Source organism: Cannabis sativa, chromosome 3, assembly GCF_029168945.1.
Source record: "Cannabis sativa cultivar Pink pepper isolate KNU-18-1 chromosome 3, ASM2916894v1, whole genome shotgun sequence".
NCBI classification, from domain to species: domain Eukaryota; kingdom Viridiplantae; phylum Streptophyta; class Magnoliopsida; order Rosales; family Cannabaceae; genus Cannabis; species Cannabis sativa.
The window spans coordinates 60,680,420-60,693,935 of NC_083603.1; positions in this window are offsets into that span (position 1 = coordinate 60,680,420).

Sequence of the window (13,516 nt, forward strand, 5' to 3'; positions counted from 1 at the left end):
TTAGGGTTTGGTTTGGGGCCTAACTGCTGGGTTTCTTTCGATTTTTTTAGAACCAAAAATGTCTACATCCGCATCCGGTTCCAAGTCCTCAAAGAAAGGGGAAACGCGTTTGGCCACCCTGGAGGAGGTCATGCAGGGTCCTGTGGCCCAAGAAGGGTACAAGTCCCGTGCCAACGGGTGGGAAGCGGCTGAGCTTCACTCTACCTTGACCTCTGCTCACCAGCTGGAGAAGATTGTGGTGGTGGCAGGCATCAAGCCTTCTACCTCCGGGACCTATCACCGGCTGCCTCGGGATGAGGAGACGCCCAACCATAACTATGGGCGCTTCGGAGCCTGGAGCCAGACGCACCTGATGGCCGGGGCCATGCTCCCTCTCCAAGATTACTTTATTAATTTCCTTGTATTTGTCGGCCTTGCGCCATACCAACTCATTCCCCAGGCTTACCGCCTGATTTAGTAATAAATTCTTGATCTACTTATTGGAAGCTCGATTATACAGACCCATGGTCCCCGCACTAGTTGAGATAATATTTCTTGTAAGACTCATATAATTGGTTTTGATTAATCAATTATAATTCTCAAATTAGACTATGTCTATTTGTGAATTTTTCACTAAGTATAGGTGAAATTGTAAAGAAAGAGTTTTAGGGGCATATTTATTAATTATGATACTTTGTATGGTTCAATTAATAAATATGATAAATGACAATATTATTTAATAATTATTTATAGTTATTAAATAGTTAGAATGGACATTTAAATGGTTGAATTAGAAAATTGGCGTTTTTGAGAAAATCAGATGCAGAAAAGATAAAACTGCAAAATTGCAAAAAGTGAGGCCCAAATCCATACAGATAGGGCCAGCCACTTTTGTAGGGTTTTCCCTCTTATATTTTCATTATTTTAAATTCCAAATAATTCAAACCTAACCCTAGTGGAATGCTATAAATAGATAGTGAAGGCTTCAGGAAAATTACACTTTTCTTCTGACTTTTCATTCAGAAAAAACTGAGCCTCTCTCTCTCCCTATCTTTGGCCGACCACTCCCTCTCTCTCTTCTTCATTGAAATTTTGAAATTCTTAGTGTTAGAGTAGTGCCCACACACAGCAAGTGATACGTCAATCATAGTGAGGAAAATCGTGAAGAAAGACTTTCAGCAAGAAGGAGTTTCAGCACTAAAGAATCAGAGAAAGAGATCCAGGTTCAGATATTGATAATGCTCTGCTACAGAAAGGAATCAAGGGCTAGATATCTGAATGGAATGAGTCATATTATTCCGCTGCACCCAATGTAACGTTTACTAAACTTTATATGTGTTTATTTCATCGTTTTAGAAAGTTCATATTTAGGGTGTTAATCAACATACTTGTGAGTAGATCTAAGATCCTGGTAAAATAATTTCCAACAACTGGCCTCAGAGCCATGGTAATTGATTTGCTTGCAAGAAATTTGGATTTTAAAACGATTGTTTGATGTTTTGGATGGTATCATGTTGTATTGAGTGTTATTTGATGATTGATTGATGTTTATGAATTTTCGTGAAAAATAATTGAATATCTGTTTCTGGAATTATTTTTATTGGATAGTATGGAAAAAATTAAGCAAGTTACTATTTTACAGAACTCAATTTCGATTTAATTTGAATTAGTTATGATTTTTTGAAGTTTCGGAAAAATCGGGGTTGAGCAACAGGGCACGTGCGCGCGCGAAGAGGCTGCTAGCAGCCCCCTGCGCCTTTTTTTTTCGTTTTTCTTCGATTTTTCATGCTTTTTCATAGATTTAACTTCCGATTTTTTTGTATAGTTCTGTATTTATACATTTACTATTCCTAATTCAATTCTAATTATCATAATTAAATTAATTAATATTTTTTAAATTTAATTCATGATATTAGTGTAATTTGAATTTGAAAAATAGTAAATATCTATCTTTTTTTGCTTAATTATCTATCTTATTTTTAAATTTGATTATATCTTATCTTATTTTTAAATTTAAGGTCAGATATTAAATTTTTTAAATTAATTTTTTTAAAATAATTTGACCTTATTTAAATTTAAAATAAGATAACTATAATCATGTAATTTTAAATAGATGTAAGATATTTTGATAACTTTTAAATCTTGTTATTTTATTTATTTAAATTACATTTAAAATCTGAAAAAGATATTTATTTATCTTTTTTAATTTTTTATTTAATTTTTATTTATAAAATAACATTAAATTTTTTAAAAGTAGTTAGCAAATTTTGAAATGATATTTTGGTTGGTTGAAACCTAATTTTTCAAAATTGTAGGTTTAATTTTAAATTTAAATTTTTTTTAAATTTTGAAATTTTTTCAAATTTTTTTAAAAATTTTCAAAAATATTTTTTTATTTTATTTAATTAATTATTTTTTCGAAATTATTTATTTAAAATTAAATAAATCCTACATCCAACTATCCAGCTAACCTTGTTGCATGAGTATGTGTTTTAGCTTGTTTGTAAGTTTTTAACACCTATTATTGCTTGATTGCAAATAGCCATGGTTAACTTGTTGACAGATCCAATGATTTGATTTTAACTCATGGCTCCCTTGGTCAAGTAAATAATTTGTAACAGGTATATTTACAATCTTCTTTCATCTGTGTATGACCTAGCAACATGATAGGACCCATCCAAAGTGTGTCTGTGTGAGCCTATGTGTTTAATTTGATTATAGATGCATATAGGTTGCTGTTGCTAAAATAAATTATCATAGTTCTTGATAGATTTTATTTAGGCCCATTTAGTTTTTGGGCCTATTCAATTAATAACAATTATTCTTATTAAGGTTAAATTCCTCTCTTTTGGGCCTTGTGTGAGAGTTGGGAGCCATAGTAGTGGGTACGACATACTGAACCCAGCACCCCCTCACATGAACTACCCCAATTGTGAAGGCCCATTTGCCTGATTTGAATAACTGTACTAGGTTAATTAAACTAGTTTAACCTAATAAAATTGATTAGCAACATAATTAATTTCATTTATTTTGAAATTAATTTAAGAAAAATATAGTTTAAAGAATTTTTAGTATAAGCTAAACTATATGTATTTTCTTGTATTTAATTAAATATAGAATTATAACCATCTAGATTCTTTCTGAAGCTTAATTTAAATTTTTTCATTAAATATTCCTATTTAAGTTGATATTTAGTTATCTATAACTAATCGACTTAAATCTGAATATCTTTTGAATTTTAAATTTCAAAATTAAGTTGAGGAATTTTAGGCATTGGTTATTAAGATTCTTTAGATATTTTTTAAGTTAATATCTTTTCGAATATTAACTTAAAATGGAATATTTTAGATATTTTTTAAGTTAATATCTTTTCGAATATTAACTTAAAATAGAATATTTTCAAATTAAGTGGTTACAACTTAATTTTTGATATTTAATTAAATTTAAATTTGAAAAATATTTAAGTTCTAGATTTTTTTAATACAACTTAAATTAGATATTTTTTCAAAGTTTGTGGAAAAGATAATTAGTCAAATAAGATATTTTCTAGATAGTTATTTCTAGACTACTTATTATTTCTAATATTAAATAGGAAAATATTATACATTGTGAAATTAATTATTTAAATAATTAATTTTGGTACAATTTAATTTAAGTATATTTTCATCATGATACTTAAATATTTCTTTTTCATGACAATTAAATAGAAAATTATTTTTAGTTGAAATTTATTTTTTCAACTAAATTTAAATAATTTTCAAAATTTATTTTTTCTTTATTTTATTAATCAAATTTCGAAATTGCATTTCTTAAATGCAGGAATTTCGAATTTTATTTGAAAAATAGATTAAAGTTGTAAATTATTTATTTTAATTTTGGACCAACTTAAATTAATGATTTTTTCATTTAATGATTAATTAAAATAAATGAAGTAAAATATATTTAATTAGAAAATAAATTAATTAGTCAAAGGAAAATCTAGATAGGTGATATTTTTGCTTGAAGTATTTTTCTAGTGTGTTTTATTAAATAAAAAATTAATATTTAAGTTGATTTTCATCATCATACTTAAATATTTGAAATTTTTCTTATATATATTTAATTAGATAGGAAAATTATATTTTTTTGTTGTAAATTAATTTTATTAATTAATTTTGGGCTAACATTAAATTAGAATAATTTATCCAGGAGTTAATTTTTATTTTGACATGCATTTTCGAAAATTGTATCCTTGAATACTTTAATTTTTCGAAATGCAATATATATTTATAGAAAATTAAATTTGAGTTGTAAATTAATTTAAATTAATTTTGTAACAACTTAAATTGAATATTTTTCTAAATATTTATTGGAAATTATTACTAAGATGGAAATTATTCATGTTATTTTCATATCCATCTAAGTAAAATTAATAAATATTAAATTAAAATTTATATTTAGAATTTTTCATTCTAAATTGAAATTTTAATTAATAAATATATATTTAAAATAAATAGATTAAATAAAGAGAATCAAAGAAAATACAACTCTCTTTAAATAATGAGCTTTATTATTAAGATATTCGATCTCCATTGTTAGTTTTACATCGCGTTTGTTTTAGTGAGTAATCCTCCCTAATGGAGGAACGTTCATTAGCAATTTCGCACCGTTTAATCTCGAAAGATAAGTAGTTTGTAAGTGTTTTATATGGTATGGATTACCCTAATGGTGGCGACCATATTTGACTTGCAAATTGCGAAACAATGGTGGAAGCTCATAAGATAGAATTGCCTTGACTCTCGCCTAAACGGGACAACGCAGAATTCCAATCTTGATCGTATAAAAGGTTGCTAGAATGTTTAACATTTTAGATGAGCTGACAACTCTATTCAATGGATGGTAGCTTTGACTCTCGCCTAAACGGGACACTGATATCAGTTTGTTGAAAACCTTGGAAATTATTTAGGATTGTATGTTTTAGTATTTTCACTTGTCATTCCTACTTGCTATATGTTTAATAATTTCTGAATTGTGTATGAATTTATATTGAACCATGTTATTTTTTGTTATTAAGTCGTAGTTTAATTTCGAATCTTCATTGTTGGTCTAACTTGGTTTGTTTATCTAATGAGATAAATCCCTAGTGGATTTTCACCATTAGACATACATAATAGTGTTAGATCTCGAAAGATAAATATTGTATATGCGACATCTAGTTGTTCATCAATAGATGACACCTTAGACTAGTATTTTTACAATATGAAACAAGAAGATTGTATAAATAAGATTACTTTGACTTTCGCTAATCGAAGCATCGTTGGATTCTTATTTAATCAACGAAATTATCCTAATTCCTCTTAGCTTATTCATTGCGAATTAGCTCAATAACATATCATTGGATGAATGGTCTATAAATCATTTCATGTCATTCTATATTTTCTCTTAAGAAATTAAATGACGCATATGATTATAATCCCGAAATTCTATTCCCAATTGATATAAAACCTCAATCTTAGAAATCTCCTACTTGTATGGGAAAATCAGACTTAGAGTTATATTAGTAGTTGTGGTCCAAGATAGAATTACTCATTATATTTTGTTGAATTTAAGTCTTTGACTTTAATTTTAGAATCCAAACAGAAATTTGTTAACTCAAACTTTTAGATCTCCTTGTTTTGATGATTAACAAATATTTGATTATTATTTGTTACTAATGATTTATTGATTTTGTAGCAAAGTTAAAAGAGAAAATAAATATTTTGGTATTTTTACCAAACTTTTGAAAGCAACACTAAATGGATTCAACAAGCATATCAAGAGCAAAAGATTCATCAAGGGATCAACAACTCAAGACCCTATTCAAAAGAGGTCTTCAAAAGCCCCAAGTCAAAAGTCAACCCGAACGTCAAAGTCAAAGTCAAAGTCAAGGTCAACTCTCGGGAAAAGTCAACATGGGATCAAAAAAATGCAAATCAAGCTAGGAGGCTCATCTACATCAAGACTACTCAAAATCAAATGGTATAAATTTACTTTAGTCTTGTTAAAGTGATTTGCATAGCACACTAAGTTTTATAAATTTAAATTTTGGCCCATTCACTAACTTGTGCAACAATTTTTCTCACACGATAGTTCAAAAAAAAATTTGATTGAATTTCTAAATCACATTTTTTTAACTAAGAGAACAAAGCTGGAATTTTTGAAATCGGATAATCGAGTAAGAAGTTATGCGCGTTTAAGTCCCGAAAAATGGCATTTTTGCCTCTGGTCAGTCATCCGCAATTCTGGTTGGCATCCGGAATTCCGGTTCACGGCTGACCTCACCTCGGGAAACGTGCTAATGGCTATAAACGGCTATTTTTCTCTTCAACACTATATAAACTCGATTTTTCTTTCAAAAAACAAGTTGGTTGAGCATTTATTTCAAATATCTAACCTATCTAAGTGAGATTAATGAGCTTCCAAGTTTGAAATCCAAACAAACACCTTTCACACACTTTGAGCCAAAATTTAATTTTATTCATCTTGAGTGTGCTTGCTTTTCACTCTAGGTTTCCATTGTATCATCATATTTCTAGAGTGAGTTTAGCTTGTAATATCAAACACATTTCCATATTGTGATTGAGGTGAGGTTGGCACCGGTATTGTAAACAACCCGGTAATAGTGAGATTGGCACTTCAACAATCCGAGAAAGAGGTTAATAGTCCTCGGGGGTGCGAAACTATTTTAAGAGGTTTGGAAATACCTTGGTGAAAATTTCCCGGTTGTAAGGGTTAGTCAAGCCCGTTAACTTGGCTCGATATTGGAACTCAAAGCTAGGTCCATAGCTTTGAAGACCAAGGACGTAGGTGGCATAACTCAACCGAACCTTGTAAAAATCGAGAGTTTGCATTTTCTAATCCTTAAACTCTTTACTTTACAAGTTTAATTAATTGTCTTAATATATTGCTTGCCATACTACTTGCTTTTATTTGATTAATTGACTAATTGCACAATTTTGTGTTAAAAGTTTTAATTTACCGAAATTAGTTTAATTTTCCAATTCACCCCCCCTCTTGGAAACATATCTTGGGCTAACAATTGGTATCAGAGCAAGGGCTCAAATTATTTGATTAGATTTCACAATCTTGAGCATGGCGTTTCCAAGTAATTCACAAAATAACATGTTAGAAGGTTTTAGCACAAATAGAGCACCATACTTCAATGGAGTAGATTTTCCTTATTGGAAAATTAGAATGGAAACTTACCTTCAATCTATTGACTATGATTTGTGGCATATTGTGTCTAGTGCTCCTTATGTTGCTAAACATGTCATAAATGGTGTTGAAGTAATTAAGACTTATGAAGCATATGATGAAAATGATAAGAAAATGCTTTCTAAAAATGCTAAAGCTAAATATGCTCTTATATGTGGTTTGGATAGAGACATTTTTAAAAATATTGAACAAGCCTCTACCGCTTATGATATGTGGAAAATGCTTGAAGTTACTCATCAAGGAACTAGTGCTATGAAGGAAACTAAAATTCAAATTTATTCCACTCAATATGAGAACTTTAAGATGAAAGCGGATGAAACCATTGCTAATATGTATACTCGCTTCACTACAATTACTAATGGTTTGAACTCTCTTGGCAAGGTACTTACTCAAAAGGACATGGTGACCAAGATTTTGAGAAGTCTCACCAAGGCTTATCAAGGAAAGGTGGTTTCCATTCAAGAAGCCAAGGATCTCTCAACACTTCCCTTGGAAGAACTAATTGGCTCACTCATGAACCATGAAATTTTCATGAGTGCTCAAGAAGAAGAGGAAGTTGAGAAGAAAAAGAAGACTATTGCATTCAAGTCTTCCTCCTCCCATGCCATTAGTGAAGAAGATGAGGAAAGCTTATGTAGTGACATGGAGGACTTGGCACTCTTCTCTAAGAAATAAAAAAAGTTCATGAAATTCAAAAAGAACTTTGGGAAGAAGCCACAAAGAGGGAGTGACTCAAAAGAAAGAAAAAGCAAAGATGATCCACCAATTTGCTTTGAATGCAAGAAGCCCGGACATATGAAGATGGATTGTCCAATGAGGAAGAAGAACAAATACAAAGGAAGGGCAATGTTGGCGGATTGGCTCAATAGTGACGAAGAGGACTCCGAAGAAGAAGGAAAGAATGAAGTAGCAAACATGTGCATGATGGCACTTGATGATGGGGTAAGCATTTCTAACCAAAATGATTGTGATAGCGAAAATCATGATGATAACTTAAATATGTCATATGATGAGTTGTCTAATTCATTTAAGGAACTATTTGATGATTTTGGTAAATTGCTTGTTAAAAACCAAACCCTTAGAGAGAAGACTAACATGCTTTTAAAAGAAATTGAGATTTTGAAAATAAATGAAAAAGAACTTATAGCTAAATCTCAATGTGCTACATGTGCTTCACATAAGAAAGAAATTGTTGAATTAAAAGCCCATGTGAGAAGCCTAAAAAATGACATATATACCTTCACTAGAGGTAAGGAAGGCTATGATCTCATGGTGGGAAACCAATCATGTGGTTTTTCAAAAAATGGTATTGGTTATGACCCTAGTAAGAAACAAAAGTTCTTGAGAAACTTTTTTGTGAAATCATCTAGTCTACCTCACTTTACATGCACATATTGTAACCGAGACGGTCATACTATTTCCTATTGTCATGTGAAGAAATTTTCATATCTAGGCAAGACTAAATGGGTACCAAAAGGTTCTAGAACTAACAAGAATGGACCCAAAGTTATATGGGTACCAAAAGCCAACAAATGAACTTGTTTTTGTAGGAATCAACAAGAAAGAGCCAAAGCTTATGGTTCTTGGATAGTGGATGTTCAAAGCATATGACCGGTGATCCATCAAGATTTTCAAGCTTTAAAAGCAAGGAAAGTGGCTAGGTCACCTTTGGAGACAATTCAAAAGGAAAAATCTTGGGCATTGGTGATATCGGTAACATATACTCTCCATGTATTAAAAATGTGCTTCTTATTGATAATCTTAAACATAACTTGCTTAGTATTAGTCAATTATGTGATATAGGCTTTCGTGTTGTGTTTGAATCCTCAAAATGCTCCATTGAAAATGTTTCAACCAATGAAGTTATTTTCCTTGGAGTAAGGAAGGATAATGTGTATGTTATTGATGTTGATTCTTTTGATAGTAAAAATAAATGTTTAACCGTTATGAATGATAATTCTTGGTTGTGGCATAGAAGATTAGGACATGCTAGTATGGATTCTATTTCAAAATTGGTTAGAAAAGATCTTGTTATTGGTTTGCCATCTATTCCGTTTGTTAAAGATAAACTTTGTGATGCATGCCAATTTGGAAAATAAATTAAAACATCTTTTCATTCCAAGAAAGAGATTTCAACTACTAGACCTTTGCAATTGCTCCATATTGATTTATTTGGTCCTTCTAGAATTGCTAGTCTTGGTGGTAAATACTATGCATTTGTAATTGTTGATGATTTTTCAAGATTTACTTGGGTTATTTTCTTGACTCTTAAAAGTGATGTTTTAGAAAACTTTGTCAAATTTTGTAAAAGTGTGCAAAATAAAAAAGGATATTCTATTACCTCCATTAGGAGTGACCATGGTGGTGAGTTTGACAATGATGCCTTAGAATTGTTTTGTGATGAACATGGTTTTAACCATAACTTTTCGGCACCAAAAACTCCACAACAAAATAGAGTTGTTGAAAGGAAGAATAGAACAATTCAAGAAATGGCTAGGTCAATGCTAAATGAAATCTCATCACCAAAATATTTTTGGGCCGAGGCCGTCAATACTTCTTGTTATATTTTAAATCGTGTTTTCATTAGGCCCAACATGAATAAAACTCCTTATGAGCTTTGGAAAGGGAGAAAACCCAACATTGGCTATTTTAAAGTTTTTGGATGTAAATGCTACATTTTAAACACCAAGGACAACCTTGGAAAATTTGATGTGAAATCCGATGTTGGAATTTTTATAGGGTATTCAACACATAGTAAAGCTTATAGAATTTATAACAAAAGAACTAATGTTGTTGAAGAATCTATTCATGTTGCCTTTGATGAGACTAACCCGCTTACAAGAAAAAGTTTAGATGATGATGTTGTAGGTTTGGGAGATGAGGTTCAAAATCTCAAAATTGGAGAGACTTCCAATGCTCCTTCACAAACTCCCAAAGAGGAACCACCCGTGGAAAAGGTAAATGAAAGCCAAGGTATGAACTCTAACCTTCCACTTGAGTGGAAATTCAAAAGTGCTCATCCTATAGACCAAATTCTAGGTGATCCTTCTCAAGGTGTCACTACTAGAAACTCCCTTAGAAACTTGTGTAATTTCATTGCTTTTATTTCTCAAATTGAACCAAATAATTTTAAAGAGGCCGAAGTTGATGAATTTTGGCTTCTAGCTATGCAAGAAGAAATAAATCAATTTATAAGAAATAATGTTTGGGAGTTAGTTCCAAGACCGTCACATCAATCGGTGATTGGAACATAATGGGTCTATAGAAATAAGGTAGATGAGCATGGGGTAATTGTGCGTAACAAGGCTAGATTAGTGGCCCAAGGTTACAATCAAGAAGAAGGAATTGATTATGAGGAAACCTTTGCCCCGGTAGCAAGACTTGAGTCCATTAGAATGTTGTTAGCTTTTGCATGCCACAAGAATTTTATCTTGTACCAAATGGATGTAAAAAGTGCATTCTTAAATGGGTACATTATGGAAGAGGTTTATGTCTCTCAACCACCCGGTTTTCAAAATCATAAATACCCTAACCATGTTTACAAATTGAAAAAGGCTTTATATGGTTTAAAGCAAGCTCCTAGAGCTTGGTATGAAAGATTAAGCACTTTTCTTATCTCAAATGGTTTTTCAATGGGTAAAGCGGATAATACACTTTTTATAAAAAGAAAATCGAAAGACATTATTATAGTACAAATTTATGTTGATGATATTATCTTTGGTGCTACTAATGATGCTCTTTGTGAAGAATTTTCTAAGTGTATGCATAGTGAGTTTGAGATGAGCATGATGGGAGAACTCAACTTCTTCCTTGGACTTCAAATCAAGCAACAAAAGGATGGCATATTCATAGGTCAAACTAAGTACATCAAGGATCTTCTTCAAAAGTTTGACTTGGCAAATGCAAAGTCCATGAATACACCCACGAGCTCATCTATAAAGATGGACAAAGATGAAAGCGGTAAGAATGTGGACATCACCAAATATCGAGGTATGATTGGCTCTTTATTATATTTAACCGCTAGTAGACCGGATATTTTGTTTAGTGTTGGTCTTTGTGCTAGGTACCAATCTTGTCCTAAAGAATCCCCCTTCAGTGCCGTTAAGAGAATATTTAGATACTTGATAGGCACAATGAATCTAGGACTTTGGTACCCCAAGAACTCAAACTTTGAAATAGTTAGCTACTCGAATGCCGATTTTGCCGGTTGTAAGACGGATAGAAAAAGTACTAGTGGAACATGTCACTTTCTAGGAAATTCCTTAGTGTCATGGTTTAGCAAGAAACAAAACTCGGTAGCTCTATCCACAACCGAAGCAGAATATATAGCCGCGGGTAGTTGTTGTGCACAAATACTTTGGATGAAACAAACTCTTAAGGATTTTGATATTGATTTTGAATGTACACCCATAAAGTGTGATAATACTAGTGCCATTAACCTCTCTAAGAATCCAATATTGCATTCTAGAGCCAAGCATATTGACATAAGGCACCACTTCCTTAGAGACCATATCCAAAGAGGTGATATTATGCTAGACTTTGTAAGCACCGAATTCCAATTAGCGGATATATTCACCAAGCCTCTTAGTGATGAGAGATTTAGTTTCATTAGAAGAGAGCTAGGCATGACCAACTTAAATGAAATATAAGGTTTGTTAGCTATGGAAAAATTTCATATCTCTTTACTTACTTATTTATGCATAATCATTTCAAATATGATATTAATGAGATTTATATGCATAGATGAGAAAATTTATTGATACTTGACCTATATGAACTATACTTGTTGAAAACTCAAAATTATAGGTCAAAATGTGGATTTTTGGTGAATTTTGGACTTGTTTTTAAACAAGTGAACATGTGAATTTTTGCATATTTGATTCTCGTGTATCTACGTGTTTAAATATGTGAAATTGAATGTATTTAGTGTGCCTATAGGTTTATCTTGATTGAAATTTGCATGGAACAAATTTTTGGTACCTCACTTGTTGAATTTATAGATTTTTAGGCCTAAAAGAGTGTTTTTCGCCAAACTTTCTCATTTTTCAACATTTTTCGATTCCGTAAGTTTGTACACCTCACATTTTATTTTATCAAACTGCCGAAAAAAGAATTTTTCAGTTTCGTTGCTTAAAACTCATTTTCGGTAAGTTTCTAGTTTTCTTGGCAATTCTCGAAAAACTTACCGTAAATCGTCATTTTTCATTATTTTTTAGTTTTTCTTGTTTGAGCAAGTTTGTTTTATCATATTAAAGGTATTAGAGTTGGTTTGGGGTCATTTGGGTTAAAATTGGAATTTTTAGGACGATTTAGGGGGACTTTTCTGGTTTGCTGCACCAACCGGAATTTCGGTTGTACCATCCGGAATTCCAGATGGCGCAGGACCAGAAAATAAGGTCATTTTCGTCTTTTCAGTGCAATTTTTCCCTTTTAAAACCCTACCACCGAAATTTTCATTCTCCATTCAGATTTTCTAACCTAATACAGCAGCCACTCCTCCCTTTTCTCTCAAATTCTCTCTTTCAAAACCTCACTTTCATCTTCCAATAATCAAAAAAAAAAAAAGGTTGTGTTCTTCATGGCTTCTTCATCTAATCCCTCCTCAAGAGCTCACAAGAGAATGGCTAGTGCACTTCAACAAAGGGAAATAAGGGCAAAAGCAAGGCAAGAGCCCACTCTATTCTTCAATGATGAGGATCATAACAAATTTTTCAATGATTTCTCTTCTAGGAAGATTCTCAAAGGTAAAATTTGTGATCTCTCTAGCCTTGATTATGTTGATTTTAGTCATCACTTTGATACCCTAGGATGGATATCTTTCATTTAAATTAATACTCCATTATATCCTAGACTAGTACAAGGTTTTTATGCTTGCATTAAACCTTGCTTAGCCCCTTTAGGTGTTAAAGGAACCCTTAGAGGAGTAGCTTTTGAACTCAATGTAGCATCTCTCAATGACATGTTAGGAGCACCAAATAGTGGCATATTACTTGAACCCAAGCTTTCTCTTAAAAATGATGCCATTTTTAACTTTGATGAATGTTCTAGGAATATTTGTGGTGATGGCCCTTTTAGTATGAGACCAAAAAGACACCAACTCACTTTAGAGGCTAAAATTCTCCATAAATTCATTGTAGCTAATCTTGCTCCTAGAAGTGGACACCAAGATGAGATAAATTCCATTGATCAATTACTCTTGCATCTCATCATAGCCAAAACTACACCAATCAACCTAGGCTATCTTATTTTAAAATTCATCATTGATGTGGACAAGCCTAATATGATTAAGGCACTTTCCTTTGGT